Source organism: Grammomys surdaster, unplaced genomic scaffold (genome assembly GCF_004785775.1).
Source record: "Grammomys surdaster isolate TR1022 unplaced genomic scaffold, NIH_TR_1.0 64, whole genome shotgun sequence".
Lineage (NCBI taxonomy): Eukaryota > Metazoa > Chordata > Mammalia > Rodentia > Muridae > Grammomys > Grammomys surdaster.
This window is the reverse complement of record NW_021604566.1, coordinates 1139791-1156177: the sequence shown is the minus strand read 5'-3', so window position 1 is coordinate 1156177 and position 16387 is coordinate 1139791. Positions and strand designations below refer to the sequence as shown.

The 16387-nt window shown below is 44.3% G+C and overlaps 1 pseudogene; it reads left to right on the top strand.

Moving 5' to 3' along the window:
- The first annotated feature begins 5177 nt into the window (after positions 1-5177).
- LOC114622335 lies at positions 5178-5994 on the top strand (annotated as a pseudogene).
- The last annotated feature ends 10393 nt before the right edge of the window (positions 5995-16387 follow it).

Genomic DNA, 16387 nt, shown 5'->3' with positions numbered 1-16387 from the left:
ACTTTGTTAATCTCAGTCCTCAAAGCACATTTTAATGTAACCTTTTTCTTAGAATTATTATTTTGTGTGCATGGGTGTTTTGCCTGCTTGCCATCTACTACTTTTGGGTGTGATTTCTTTTTGCTCTAGAGATTTCAGGAGTGCTCTTAGGTTGCGAGTGTGTTTCTTTATATAGGCACTCAGTGCTGTGGATTACCACTCTGAGCCACCTGCATTGTCCTGTAAGTCTGGATATGTTTTCACTTTCATTCAGTTCTAGAAAGTCTTTCATTTCTTTCCTACTTTCTATCTTGACCTGTTTTTCACTCAGTAGTGAGTTCAGTTTCTATGACTTTGTAAGCTTTCTGTTGATGTTGATATCCAGTTTTAATTGATGGTAGTCAGAGAGTATACAGGGTGTTATTTTAATTCTCTTGTATCTGTTGAGACTTGATCTGTATCTGAGTATATGGTCAGTTTTGGAGAATGTTCCATGAGGTGCTGAGAAGCTGTTATATTGTGTTTGGGTGATATGTTCTATAAATATTTGTTAGGTCCATTTGTTTCATGATGTCAGTTAGCTTGAGCATTGCTCTGTTTAGTTTTGTCTGGATGGCTTGTCCGTCAGTGTGAGTGGGGTACTGAAGTCTCCACTGTCAGTGTGATTCATTGTGTGGTTTAAGCTGTGGTAGTGTTTATTTTATGAACTTGGGTACCTTGGTTTTGGTGCACAAATGTTAAGAATTACCATGTCTTCATAGTGAATTTTTCCTTTGACGAGTATATAGTGTCCTTCCCTATCTTCTGATATTTCAACAGATATAAAAATGACTACAACAGCTTGCTTCTTAGGTCCATTTGCTTGGAATATCTTTTTCCATTCTTTTACCCTGAGGTGATGTCTATCCTTGATGTTAAAATGTGTTTCTTGGATGTAGTAGAAGGGATGGATTCTGTTTTCACATCCATTCTGTTAGTCTATATCTTTTTTATTAGGGGATTAAGTCTACTGTTGTTGAAATATATCAATAAGCAAGTATTTATTGATTCTTACTTGTTGGTGATGGCTGTGTGTGTGTGTGTGTGTGTGTATGTGTGTGTATGTTTGTGTGTGTTTGTGTGTGTGTATTCCTTCTCTTTTGATTTTGCTGGTCTGGGATTATTTTATCCCCTGTTTTTTCCTGGGTATGTTAACCTCTTTGGGTTAGAGTTTTCCTTCTGACACATTCTATAGGGCTGCATTTGTAGATATATATTGCTTAAATTTGATTTTATCATAGAATGTCTTATTCTCTCCATCTATGATAATTGAAATTCATGCTGGGTATAGTAGTCTAGGCTGGCATCTGTGGTCTCTTAGTGTTGAGGTAATTATTTAAAAAATGGAGGCTCCCAATCTTGCTTGTTCTTTATCAGCCGCCATCTTCCCAACTAGCCTAGGCCTGAGAATACAACGCCACCACTAAGCTCAGACCACTGGCTCAGGCCACTGACTCAAGCAGCCAGAGACACTGGCCCTGCCACCCATGAAATGCCAGCGTGGGAGATGGCTCTGCCAATCTTCTACGCTGTCTCCACAAGGATGGGCTGAGCCCAGACCATCCTGCCATCCACATGGTACCTAGTAAAAATGAGACTCTAATGCTTAAAGATTAACCAAAGGCTGTATAAGTTTGGTAATGCTCAAATTAACAAGATGCCCACACAATTGGAGGTGTTTCCCAGTTAACTAACCTAGATATAAGTTGTTACCCAGGACTGCTCTCAATCCATGCGTGGTTCTCCATCGCTCCTACATCTCTGCCTCTTAGCTCCTCCTCTTCCTTCTCCTCTTCCTCTCCTTACTCCTCCCACCTTAGCTCCTCCCAACTTGCAGGGAAAATATGCCGCTACATCTTAGGATCTCTAGAACATTCTTTCAGGCCCTTCTGGCTTTTAGGTGTAATTCTAATAGGTCTGCCTTCATATGTTACTTGGTCTTTTTCCCTTGCAACATTTAATATTCTTTCTTTGTTCTGTGTGTTTAGTGTTTTGATTGTTATATGCCAAGGGGACTTTCTTTTCTTGTGTAGTATTATTTGGTGTTCTGTATTTTTCTTGTACTTTGGGTAGGCATATCCTTTCGGTTAAGCAAATTTTCTTCCATTATTGCATTGAAAATATTTTCTGTGCCTTTCGCCTATGTTTCTTCTCCTGCCTCTATTCCTATTATTCTTAGATTTGGTCTTTTCAAAGTATCCCAGATTTCCTGGATGTTTTGTGCTATGAATTTTTTGGATTTAACATTTTCTTTGATCTAAGTATCCTTTTCTTCTATCTTTTCTTCAATGACTGTCATTCTCTCTTATATCCTGTTGTTGATGCTTACCTCTGAGGGTCCTGTTTGAGCTGCATTTTTTCCCAGATTTCCTTCAGTTTGAGTTTTCATTGCTGATTCTATTTCTACTTTCAGGTGTTAAACTCCTTTATTCATTTCCTTCCACTGTTTGCGTTTTCATAGATTTCTTTAAGGGATTCATTCATTTCTTCTTTAAGGGCCTCTATTATATTCATAAAGGCTATTTCAAGGTCTTTTTCTTGTGCTTCAGCTATATTGAAATATTCAGGTCCTGCTGTGTGTAGTAGGGCTGCTGGACTCTAGTGGAGAAATATTGTCCTGGCTGTTATTGTGGGTTTTTTTCACCAGCATCTCAGCATCTGGGTTTGGGAAGATTGTAATTCTAGGTGCTGATATCTGGTCTTGTCTTTGTTGGGTAGGTATTTTGTTCCCTGGGTTTCGTTGCCCTCTCTGGCCCTTAGAAGAGTGGGGTGGTTGTGTGTTGCCTGGTAGGAAATTCTTCTGGGATCCAGATAGGTGTGGACACTGTTTTCCTGGTCAGAATCTTATTATTATATGTTTTAATTGATTTATAAAGGTAATCAAAGTTCTGGAGAAATTGCTAACAGTTGGAGTGATCAGGAACATTGAAGATGACTCAAATGAATTGTTTAGGTGAGATCTTGCTTCTGAAGATGTCATTAACTTAACCACCAGACTTGGAAGTTGCCACAAGTGCCTAACCTGTATGATCAGTCTGCTGTGGAATTCTGTGTTCTTCACAACATCCAAAAATCCTTGGAAACCAGTTCCAGCTCATATTTGTATTGAGGTAAAATAATTTTTAGAAACAGAAAACCAATAGGGAATATTTATCATTTAGAACTTTAGTCTTTATAATACAAGACACATTAGAATAAGATTATAATATCAGTTATATAAACCAGTCTCGTGCTGTGCAGTAAAGAACAACTGTTATGGGGCTGAGGCTTCAACTCAAGCTGTATGGCTCAATATTTGGTTTCCCTTCCGTTCTGAGCACTTACTAAGAAGAACCACTGTAATAAATGTTTGCCAGTCATCCCACTGCGCTTTCCTTCCATTTGTTGCCTTGGATCTAAGCAAGTATTCAACTAGTCTTCTAAACCCACTAATGGATGAACAGTGAAAACAAGTCACTTTAAGGCTTTTTATTAAACTGGAAACCCATATAGACATTTAATTTTGTAAATAAACATTCACCAAGAAGAACAAGACATGAGAAGTAAAGGGAAGGGATGAGAGAGAATACGCAGAGGTTGTGACTAATAAAATAGAAGGCAGTGTGAGCCCAAACTCCAGTCTAAAGATAGAGAGACATATCCATAGGAGAATGAAGGAGAGATCGTATGGAAGGAAATCCTCATGTATCCTCAGTTTTGAGTAATACAAAGAGAATTTACAGGTCTCAGAATTTGGGGAGTTGTAAGTATGCAAGTCTGTCTCTCTGTCTCTGTCTCTCTCTCTCACACACACACATACACACACACACACATACACATCCCTAACCTATAATTCTTTTAATTAGTATGTCTTTGAACTTCTCTCTCTTGATGGGTGACTTAGGAAATGCAGGTTCCATGAAGGTTTTATTACTTTTTGTACTTAACATGATCTCCCATCCACATTCACTCTATAATTATTTTACTGAAATGATCATTTGTAGAAACTTGCTTGGAATTCATGCCCTCAAGTTATCATGCTTTGAGGATAACAGTACCTAGTCCTAATGGAGATTGGTTGTTAAAACCCCATAATGTGTTATGTTAGCTAAATACCATTGATATTCTCAATTTCCACTTTTCTTAGCTTTATATTTCACATAATTAAATTCACTTTAAGTTTTTAGTACCCAAGCAGAGAAAGCTGTTTTGAATATCATTTAAACTAATAAATTATTTTTAGTTGACTTATTAATTCATCAAGTTACTTTTGGTGCAATGTGTAATGTTTTCATTTAAAATATTTGAAACATGGGCTGGAGAGATGGCCAGCAGTTAAGAGCACTGACTGTTCTTCCAGAGGGCCTGAGTTCAATTCCCAGCAACCGCTTGGTGGCTCACAACCATCTGTAATGGGATCGAATGCACTCTTCTGGTGTGTCTGAAGACAGCTACGGTGTACTTATATAAATAAAAATAAATACATCTTTAAAATAAAATTGAAACAATGTTTCCTCTTAGAACCTTGTCCAAGGAGGAATGCAGATTCTCTAGAGATGTGTGTCTGTGTACTGTGGGCCAGTGGGCACAGTGGGGGGCCAAAAGAAGGCACAGAGCCCTGGGACTGGAGCTACATATACTTTTGAGCCATTGTGTGGCTGCTGAGAACCAGAAGACTCTCTGGAAAAGCAACCAGAGATCCTAACTACTGAGCCATCTCTGCAGCTCAGAAAAGCTTATTTTTAATGTATATCTAAATGGGAAGTATACATGAAGCCCTCTGTGACTGAGTTGAGAACTTTTTTCATGGAACCAATCTTTGCTTAATCAAACAACTGGCAGACAAACTATTATAATTCAGAGAATGAATAAAGCAACTTTTGAGAAAATACGTGATAGTATTCTAAACCACAATTAGAATTTTGGGAAATCTTTATCTACCACAGGAATCAGGAACAGCTTCCTTGGCATTTAAATTCTTTCCTGGGGAATCTGGTGATGTTAACAAGTGTTTGTTTAGTATTATGTGGAAAACGTGGCAATATTCAGACACTCTGTATAATTGAGCAATCATACTGTCAGATGACCTAAGCACTGCTATAACCAGAGAAGCCATTTTTCAAAAGTTACCTTGAATAGACCGGAAGCCACTGCCTTAGTTCTCCTTCCCGGCTTGCAAGATGGCGGGTGAAAAGGCAGAGAAGCCTGATAAAAGAAGAAACCTGCGGCCAAGAAGGCTGGCAGTGATGGTGCTGCCTCTGGTCTCTGAGCCGCTGGGAAAAAAGCCCAGGAAGGGGAAGCCCCTTTGCAGCCGAAACCCTGTCCTGGTTAGAGGAGTTGGCAGGTATGTATTCCAGAAAGGCCTTGTACAAAAGGAAATACTCAGCTGCCAAGACCAAGGTTGAAAAGAAGAAAAAAAAGAAGGTCCTTGCTACTGTCACAAAAACAGTTGGTGGGGACAAGAATGGAGGCACCCTGGCGGTGAAGCTTCGAAAAATGCCTAGGTATTATCCTACCAAAGATGTGCCCCGGAGCTGCTGAGCCACGCAAAAAGCCCTTCAGCGGCTCGTGAGGAGGCTGCGCTCCAGACTCACTCCTGGGACTGTCCTGATCATCCTCACCGGGCGCCACAGGGGCAAGAGAGTGGTTTTCCTGAAGCAGCTGGGCAGTGGCTTGCCACTTGTGACTGGACCTCTGGCTATCAACAGAGTTTCTCTGTGCAGAACACACCAGAAGTTTGTCATCGCCACCTCTAAAAAAAAGTTATATCAGCTAGGTTAAAATCCCCAAACACCTGACTGACTCTTACTTCAGGAAGAAGCAGCTTTGGACACAGAGAAGGAGAAATTCGAGATTACAGAGCAGCAAAAGGCTGATCAGAAAGCTGTGGACTTGCAGATTTTGCCAAAGATTAACGCTGTTCCTCAGCTCCAGGGCTACCTGCGATCTCAGTTCTCCCTGACAAACGGGATGTAGCCTCACAAACTGGTGTTCTAAATTGCTTACAACCTAATAGTTTAAAAAAAAAAAAAAAGGTTACTTTGGTGGAGTCTATTGTACTAGAATACCCAGAGTTCATTTGGTAGGAAGAAACTAGTTGAGTTTTGATATAACATTGAAGAATAGCCAAAATTATTTTTAAAAACAAAAAGCAAAAAACAGGTCTGGAGAGCTGAGTTAAGAGCACTGGTTGCTGAGTTCAATTCCCAGCAACCACATGGTGGCTCACAATCATCTGTAATGGGATCTGATGCCCTCTTCTGGTGTGTCTGAAGACAGCTACAGTGTACTTGCATACATAAAATAAATAAATTAATCTTTAAACACATATACACACAAAATATTTCTCTTTTCCGACTGCATGTCTACATGAAGCCCATTTTTCTTCTAAGGCTCCAACCAAAACTACTGAATTCAAGAGATGAGTGCAGTGCGGATGAGGTCCAGCTGCCTTCCATTAAGTGAAATATTAAAGAAGTTGGCAGAAATGCAAAATAAACAGCATCCTTTTTCACATGTATTTTAGAAAACACATTTATTGCCATAAAAATAACTATAAGAATTGATATGCATGGGACTGATTGTTAAGTTTATGCACTTTCACTCTTCTCCGAATTTCTAGTGCCATGTTTCTGTAGCCACAGAGGCGCTCTTGGGGACCCCACTCTTAAGAGTGAGAAAGGACCCTGAGACCAAAAGTGTTGAGAACCGTTGTAGAGTCCTGACGGCCTTGCTGCTACACCCACCACAGCACAGAGACACAGGCTCTTCTTCCTCTGCTTTGCATCTTGGGAGATTACATGTTAACCCTTTATCATTTCGTAGTGCTGTAAAATGTCTGTCTCAGACATTATTGCCTCTAGCTCCCTGGGATACCGGAAGCCACTGTGTTCTGAGATTATTTGTAAAGAGAGAATTTGACTTAATGCTACAAGTTTTCTTGTAGCTTCAATTATATGAAGGCTGTTCTTTTAAAAAATTTTAAACACTCAGACACACTAGTTGAAGCCTAATGTGGTGACGTGTACCTGTCATTTCAGCACTCAAGAAACGGTTCAGTGGTAAAGGTGCTTGTCACACAAACCTTAGGACCTGGGTTCAGATCTCTGAAATGGACATAAAAGTCAGATGCAGCAACACAAATGTGTGATCCCAGCGTTTCTGCAGCAGGATGGGTTTAGACTGGGTCGACAGGAAAACATTCAGAAGTGCCAATACCCAAGCCCCAAATCCAGCATCAGTCCTGTAAAGAATTTCTCCCCTTTATTCTGGTTATAACTGAGTGTTTAGTTGGGGTTACTACTGCTGTAATGAAACTCCATGACCAAAAGCAACTTGGGGAGGAAAGGGTTTATTTCACTCACCGTTCCATGTAACAGTTCTTCATCAAAAGTAGTGAGGGACAAAACCTGGAGACAGGCGCTCATGCAGAAGTCATGGAGGGTGCTGCTGACTTGCTCCTCATGGCTTACTCAGCCTGCTTTCTTATAGAAACCCGGATCACCAACCCAGAGATGCCACCACACAAAATGGTACCCTGTTAATTACTAATTAAGAAAATGCCCTATAGCCAGATCTTACAGAGATATTTTCCAAACTGAGGTTCCCTCCTTTAAGGTAACTCCAGCTTAGCCGGGCGGTGGTGGCACACGCCTTTAATCCCGGCACTTGGGAGGCAGAGGCAGGCAGATTTCTGAGTTCGAGGCCAGCCTGGTCTACAGAGTGAGTTCCAGGACAGCCAGGGCTACACAGAGAAACCCTGTCTCGGAAAAAAAAAAAAGAAAAAAGTAACTCCAGCTTGTATCAAGACAACATAAAGCTACCCAGCACACCATGTTTGCTCTCTGATCAATGGAAAAATGCACACATTTAAGATGACATTCTGCCATTATTCCAAAGAGAACCTTTGTTCCTTATGATTTTACTACTATGAACTGACACCATGACCAAGACAACTCTTATAAGCACATTTAACTGGGGCTGGCTTACAGACTCAAAGGTTCAGTCCATTATCATCAAGCCGGGAACATGGCAACATCCAGGCAGTCACGGTGCAGGAGGAGCTGAGTGTTCTACATCTTCATCTGAAGGCCACTGGGAGAAGACTGGCTTACATGTGGTTAGGAGGAGGGTCTCTTTGCCCAGCCCTACAGTGATACATTTCTATCCAACAAGGCCACACCTACTCCAAGAAGGCCGCACTTCCTAATAGTGCCACTACCTGGGCCAAGCATATTCAAACCACCACACAAAGTTTTTTGGCCCCACCAAGCTTCATCTGATAGCAGGAGACCCAGCATGACCCATCTGAGCACTCAAAGCACACATGAGTGTTTAAATGCTTATCATTCTGTACCAGGTGTGCAGCAAGAGGGCCCAGGGGCGAGCACAAGTGATAGAAGGGTAGGACCGAGTGAAATGGGTCATTTCCAAAGGTTGATTGTAACTCATCTTTTAGGTCCGGTATCTTTGACTCCATCATAACCAGACATTAGAATCCATAGGCAGACTTGAAGCAGCACACCATTTCAAACCTGGGGAGACAAATCTGGACAGATCTACCTGTGGCTCATCTCTGACTCTAATGTGACCAAAATGGAAACTGTCTTGCTGCAGGTCAGTGTATGAGCTACAAATACACACTACTTGCAGACAGGAAAGGGAACACATGTCTCTTACAACTTCCTCTTTTATAGTCTAAAATTCTTACTGCAGCCAGTTTGTGGTTGAGTCACCAGGTTATGTTCCTAGTTGAGGGAGCTGGCAAAAGAGGGAGGCCCCGAAGGTACTTTACGTGGGGGAAAACGTGTCGTAGTAAAAAAGAACAGACCTCAGGGAACTAGACCTACCATTCTGAGCCCTACAGACTTAACCCAGTAAATTGAGAATCTGGCCTGTAGGGGGCAGACCTGCACCAAGGACCACATCTTTCTCAGGCTTTGGTCTCTTGGGGAAAGTTCCTAGAGTTTTAAAACACCCATTTTTTTTGTTGTTGTTGTTTTTTTGGTTTTTTTCATCAGATCCCACCTGCTGTTGTTACCAGTGGCTGTTATTTTTTCCTCTGGGTGAAATGCCCTATTCTAATCCACACAACTGTTTACAGGCAAAAAGAACAAGTACCGGCTTTTAGCAAGCCTTGTCAAGGACTTTGATGATGCTTTCAGCCCAAGATGTGCCTGTAGCCAACCATGGTTTTAAAAATGGGACAAGTTAGCTGACCAATCTGTCCTGCAGCACTTCAGAGAGTCTAGGGAGACCTAGAGGGAGCAATAAGGTGATTCCTCAATTACAAGAAGTGACTGCAGACCAAGATGCTGACCTTGGCAGAGTTGTGCTGACAGGCCTTTAAGGCCAGGAAACCGTGTCTTCGTGACCTTTGAACATGAGTGTTCAGCACCCGAATTCCAAGGGTGCAGTGATGTGGTTTTGTTTTTAAGGTTTTATAACTACTGCAGAAAATCAAAATTGATTTTCTCATGTTTTTTCTCATCTGATACTCTCACGTTTTTGTGCTTAAGAATGCAATGCATAGACAAGCAGAGATTCTGCCACTGCCCCAAATGACAAGCACCGCTTACCTGGTGTCTATCCTGGATCTTACAGAAATAAGCACAAACACTGAGCAGAGGTCCTGCAGGGCTTGAAAGGCCTCTTCCTCCTGCACGTGTTGTTGCTCTTGCTCTACAGAAGGCTGGATGCTAGGAGCTAAGTCCCTTTCAGTACCTGTGCTTATCGTCAGCTGCCATGATATCAGACCCTAAACTCAAGGCCCTTGCTTTCTAAACTGACAATATCCTGGACGCAGGATCCCACATGCATCCTCCAGCCCCACAGATCAGCCACCTGCCACCAAATCACCCTATACCTGCATCTTCACAAGCTGCTAGTCTCAGTTTGCCATCCTGTGACTAACAACTGCGCTCCTCAGGTGGGGGATCTCCCCTTCGCAGTAAGAATCTCTAAGGCAAAGGCCTGCAGCCTCTCTCCAGACAGTCTGCAGCACAGGTTCTCAGACCTGTCAAAGCCTCCAGCCAGTGAGAGGGCACCAAGAGGAAGGTACTGTGTGAGGGGAGAGGAGGAAAGGTGGGGGCTGCACACCAGGCTAACTCACTGCTTTCTCCATCGATGTCAAACTCAGGGAGGAACTTTGAATGCCCTTGGGAGACACTTTGGTACTTGAGCTCCACGTGTCCTAAGATACTCACTAGATGGCTGGTGACATTTCACATCTTTCCTGAATGGGGCTGGGGCTCCACAGAGGAACCATGGAGAGATTAGTACTTGGAAAGAACACCAGAACTGGAAGTCACATTACCCAGGCCTTTATTCTAGCCTCTCCATTTTACCGATGACTCCACAGGCTCAGAAGGCTAGTGGGGCAGGCTTCTAGACGTAGTTGGTATATAATGTTGTAAGTTAAACAGTCTTGGAAATTAAGGCCAGCCAAGGACCAGAGTTTCTTTGCTGCGATACCCTTCTCTTAAGCCTGTCTAATTCTATTCCTTTTTGTTTGTCAGCTGTGACCTTCCTTACCCCAGATAGATCCCTCTAGATAATCCTCTAGCCTCTGCACCCCTCTTTCTACCTTTTTTTCCTCAATCAATACAAGAAGTCCTGCCAGCCTTTCGGAGACACACACCCTATCTTAGTCAGGGTTTCCATTGCTGTGACAAAACACCATGACCAAAAAGCAAGTTGGGGAGGAAAGGGTTGACTTGGCTTACACTGCCAAATCACTGTTCATCAGTGAAGGAAGTCAGGACAGCAACTCAAACAGGGCAGAACCCTGGAGGCAAAAGCTCATGCAGAGCCCATGGGGGCACTGCTTACTGGCTTGCTCCCCTGCTTTCTTATAGAACCCAGGACTACCAGCCCCAGGGACTGTACCACTCACAATGGGCTGGGCCCTCCCCATCAATCTCTAATTAAGAAAAGGCCTTAAGGCAGATCTTATTGAGACATTTTCTCAACTGGGGTTCCCTCCTTTCAGGTAACTCTAGTTTAAGTGTCAAGTTGATGGAAGACTAGACAGCACACCCCCAACCACCCACCCCAAAGGGAACCAGCTGCCACATTCGCTCCCACAGCTGTGGAGAGCTGACAATGGCTCATGGTAGGTTTATACTCTTACAGCTATTTCCTTACTTTTTCTAAAATATTTATTTTAGTGTGTGTATCTGTGTGTGTCTCTGCACATGCATTCATGAAGACATGCCACAACATGCATTTGGAGATCAGACCACGACTTTGCCCAAATCTGTTCTTTTCTTCACAGTCTGAGTTCTAGGGGTCAAACTCAGGCCATCAGGCTGAGCAACAAGAACCCTTACCTTCCGAGGCATTATCAAGTACCCTTACCTTCTGAACCATTTTCATTTTGCCAGTTCCTTATTTAATTTTTGAAAAGGTAATATATTGTCAGGGCTCAGAAGTTCCCAATTCCATGTTTGCCCTGCCCTCGGGCCTCTTCCTATCCCAACTTTTTAAAGGTAATTTTGATAGCTTTGTGTGTATTCTTTACAGTTATTCTCTAAACAAATGTGACAGACAAAGACAAACAGAGAAAGAGAGAGAGGAGGGTGGGGGAGAGAGAGACTGATTAAGGGAACCATAAGGCAATGGATTTTGCTAAGAATTTTCGGTACTCTGATAGTTTCATGAGCCACAAAGAGCCTGTTTTGTGATAGCTAAAGCTCCTTACTCTGAAGAAAACTGGTTCCCAAGGACCCTATCCCATGATTGTCACCCCACAAACAGCGGCCACCGGCTGTCTCATTTCTAGGTCTGAGACCTCTCGTCTCTTCACTTATTTGTTGAGCATTCCTATACTAGGCACCTAGCCAGGTCCAAGGCATAAATACAACCCCTGCACTTGTAGTAAAAGGGAAGACAACATAGGCCAAGGTTAGGCTGAGATTACTCAATTGCAGTCCCAAACAGCTCCCTACTTAACAATCGGCTGGGTCCTACAGCCAAAATGTGCAAAGATGGTATGGTAGTTGAATAGCAATGGCGCCATAGGCTCCTCTATTTGAATGCTTAGTCACCAGGGAGTGGAACTCTGTCTTAGTTTGGGTTTCATTGCTATGAAGAGACACCGTGACCAAGATAACTCTTTTAAAGGAAAACATTTAATCGGGGCTGGCTCACTGATTCAGAGATTCAATCTGTTATCATCATGGTGGGAAGTAGTATGGCGGTGTCCAGGCAGACGTGAAGCTGGAGGACCCAAGAGTTCTACATCTTGATCCAAAGGCAGCCAGGAGAAGACCGGACTCCACACAGGCCAGAGCCTGAGCATAGGCGATCTCAAAGCCAGCCTCACAGTGACACACTTCCTCCAACAAGGCCGTACCTCCTAATATTACCACTCCCTATGGACCAAGCAGTCAAATGCATAAGTCTGTGAGAGCCAAACCTATTCAAACCACCACACACTCTTTGATAAGATTAGAAGGATTCGAAGGGATAGTCTTGTTGGAAGAAGTGGTTCACTGAGGGTGGAGTTTGAGGATCATGCCAGGCCCAGGATCTTTCTAGGCCTTCAGATCAGGATGTAGCTGTCATCTACAGCTCCAATGCCATGTGTGCAGCATGTTCCCCACCATGATGATAATGAACTAAGCCTCTGAAACTGTAAGCAAGTCCCCAATTAAATGGCTGTTGTTGTTGTTGTTGTTTTTATGTTTTGCCTTGATCTTGGTGGAGTAGAGCGGTGACTAAGACAGATGAGATGGATTTGGCTTCAGGTACAGCTTGATTCAGAGTTTAAATGATGTCACTGGGAGCCATCCTTTGGTTCTGCATCTCTTGGGCTACTTGTCACCAGCTTAGACTGGTGGAAGTGTGAGAGTCAGTGATGCAAAGCCCAGCAGTCAGATGCCTTTAACATTGAATGACTGTGTACATCACCTGCCCATTCCAGAACCAATCACGGAAGCCAACAGGGATGGATTGTACCGGCTGGCCTAGGATACATGATCTACCTCAGAGTCCAGGGTTTGGACAATGCTACCCAAAGCACATAGATTGAGAGCTGAGGGGGTGGCACCTCAAAACAGAATTACTGTCGCTTCACACGTGTCATTAAAAGTGAGATAAATGACTCAAGTGAACTGCAAAGTGCCAAGGAGCCTGGCACAAAAGGAGGCATCCAAGGTGTCCCAAGGAGAGAGCAGGCAGGATCAGGAGGCAGATGAATGCCATTTGTAGTCATGGACAGAGAGGCAGGAGAGGGGGAACCTTAAGGACCCTGAAAAGTTACGTTAGGTAGAGAGATGACCTGGCAACTAAGAACACATGCTGCTCTTACAGAACACCAGAGTCCTGTTCCCAGCACCCACCAGGGAGAACAAAAAAAAAAACTCCTGTAACTCCAGTTCCAGGGGCTCCCACACTCTTTCCTGGCCTCCGCCGGGACCTGCATGCACATGGTACACATGGAGACAAGCAGACAAGTATGTACACACACATACTTTTAAGTTACAGTTAAGCTAGGCATAGTGCCTCATGCCTGGAATACAAGCATTCAAGAACCAGACACAAGAAGATTGCTAGTTTCAGGCCAGCCTGGACTGCTCTGTAGGACCCTGTCTTTTCAAATAATAATATAATGGAGCCCAGACAGAGACCAGAAGGATGACACGGGTGAGGTCTAAAGGCAGCCTAACTAAGCAAGGAGCCCATAAGATTGAACTGCCTTGATTAATGTCCACCTTTTATTGCCACGGCCCACCTGTAGTAGATTTCTCCATGGAGTGGGTGCTTCACAGCTGGGACCTAGCACTGTGAGTGGAGGATTAAGTCTAGCCAGGCCCCCTCTTTAGCTGGTCCTCATCCTCTCCTTGTCCCTTCTTGCTCCGCTGGCCCCAGACCCTGAAGCCTGCAAGTGCTCACTGCTCAGGCACTGAGGAGGCCCAGAGAAAGAAGCTGAGAGAAACTGGCTGCAGCCAGGGGCGCCTGTTTTCTCACCTTAGCAGACAAGCCGGAGGTTGGCCAGGAACTGAGGCTTAGCGTGTCATCAGCTACAGGACCTAAATTTAGAAACACTATCCCTTCTTTTGAATCCATCCCACTGTACGCATAGAAACCACCTCACATCTGGATAGCTACCATGTGAGCGACTGCCAGGACAGGACCTCCCACAGGACTTGGGGTCAGGAACAAGCATGGGAGAAAACAAGGACTCCCCTGGACCAAGAGAGAGTAGCAGAGGAGACAGGAGGCTTGGGCGATGCTGGAAACCACTGGACTCTCACTCGGACTCCGGCTATGACCTCCCAGGGAAAGGTTTCATAACTTCTTTTGCGGCATGTAACTGCACCAGCACACATACGTGGGAAGGTCAGAAAACAAGCTAGGAATGAGAGTGAGAACCACATTTATTGCACTCCACAGCCAGGTCTGGGGAGACTCTGTCCCTACATCCTCCCTGTAAACTCCGTGTCCTTTCTGACATACTGAAGCTGCCTGGCTCATGTGGGTGTGCTTTAATTAAAAGTTGCTTTCATTATCTTCTGGGAGAGGCAGTAGCTCACATGGTAGCTATCCAGATGTGTAAAAGGAGCAAAGAGGTTCCCAGTGTTTCTGGTTCTGTGGGGCCTCCATCGAACCAGTCTGTTGCAGATCAACCCGAGTCCTCAGATGTGAAGCACTTCCTGTCTCTTGGGTCAAAGGTTAGTCCCAGGCCCTGCTAAGGAAGTCAGCTTCCTCTGTGTAGTCTGTGCTTGTTAGACACAGGGTCTGGTTTCCTCCTTAACACCCTGGGATAGGACAGCTGCAAGCACACGTCTGTGCTCTGCTGGAAGGCCAGCCAGGCTCACACCAATCATCTTTTGTACAAAAGGAAGGAGATAAAGCCTCCCTGGAGCCCCAGTGTTCTCCGCAGAGTAGCTTATGTATAGTCATTGCCATCTGCTGGTTTTCATTTGTCAGCTAGACAAATGAAATTAGATAGCTCTGAATCCACTCAGGCTCTACCTGAGAGCAGCCATGCTCACCCCTGGTCACCAAACCTCCACTACATCTCAGGACTCCGAGAGCACCTCCTCTTTGGGCCTGGGCTAATTCAGTAAGCCTCAACTTTCTAATTCCTTACAAGAGCCATGAAAAGTCAGCCTGTGCTTCTTGCTCACCGTGGCTCACAGAACACAGCATGGAGGCCACCGCAGCCAACACCAAATCCCATCTGGGATCCTGACAAGGGCATTGCTGGGTGTCACTCCACACAGACATCGGTTCCATTCTTCAGCATCCGTCCGTCTGTTTCTTTTTTTCAGATGTCTGGTCATATGGTGGAAATAGCAGGGAGCTCTTTAAAAACAGATCTACCACATGTCCATTATTTCTGAAAGTCTAGGGACTGTCTACCCTACTTCCATTGGAATTGAGAAGGGACAGGGACAGACAGAAGAGCCAGAAGAGGGTAGCCTCCTCCTCAGTGTGCTTCTCACTGACAAGCCAAAGGGATGACCAGGAAGGTCTGGCACCATCTCAGTTCTTTCTCAGTAGCAAAACTGAGGCACAGCAGAGAGCCACCAGTTGCCATTTAACCACACAGAGGCTGTGCTTACCACTGTCACCTTGCTTACTAAATAAACATCAGACAACCTATGGCCTTCTTAAAGACAAGCCCTGGTTGACTCACCTCCCAGGCCCCAAGCTGTCTGTCTCTAGGGTGTTTCTCTAGATAAAAGGCCACCACTACTGAGAGTGTGATGACCACCTCCCCTCCTGCAGAAGCAGCTTTTCCTGTGTGTCACTTCACCCTGGCATACTCCTCTGCACTTCAGAAAGTGACCTGGCAGCCAAGTGGCAAGCTTGGTGTGGTAGGAAAAACACTGCAGGGAGATGGATTGAGATGTCTATAGAATTGAGGAAGCGGAGGGAAGAGGGATGCTTGGAGCCTTGTCACTCACAGTAAACCACCTGGGGCATCCTCTGGGATGTAGACTCTGGGCCCCACCCATGTCATTCTGCAGGTCACAGTGATTCAGACAGGAGACAGAAAAGTCTGAGAAACATTGAGTCAACAGAACTCTGTGCGTGCTTAGATCAGACGCAAAGCCTTCTGGTCATTTCCCTCAGTCTCCCACATAGCAGCCATGAGGACTCAATGCCAGTAAGCAGTTCTTTACTGAGCAGAGTTAATTCTGATAGCAGCCCTGAGATAAGTGCCCCTTTTGTCCCCACTTTACAAATGAGGAAGCCAGACTTAAGGAATCTAAGTACCTTTCTTATCCAATGTCAGAAACGAAAGACCTCTGTGTTAGTTTAAGTTGTCATCTTGACATAGTCCAGGATTTCCCAGGAAGAGAGTCTCAGCGAGGGATTCCCTAGATCAGGTTGGCCCATTACGGTGGTTTGAAAGAAAATGGCACCCACAGACCCA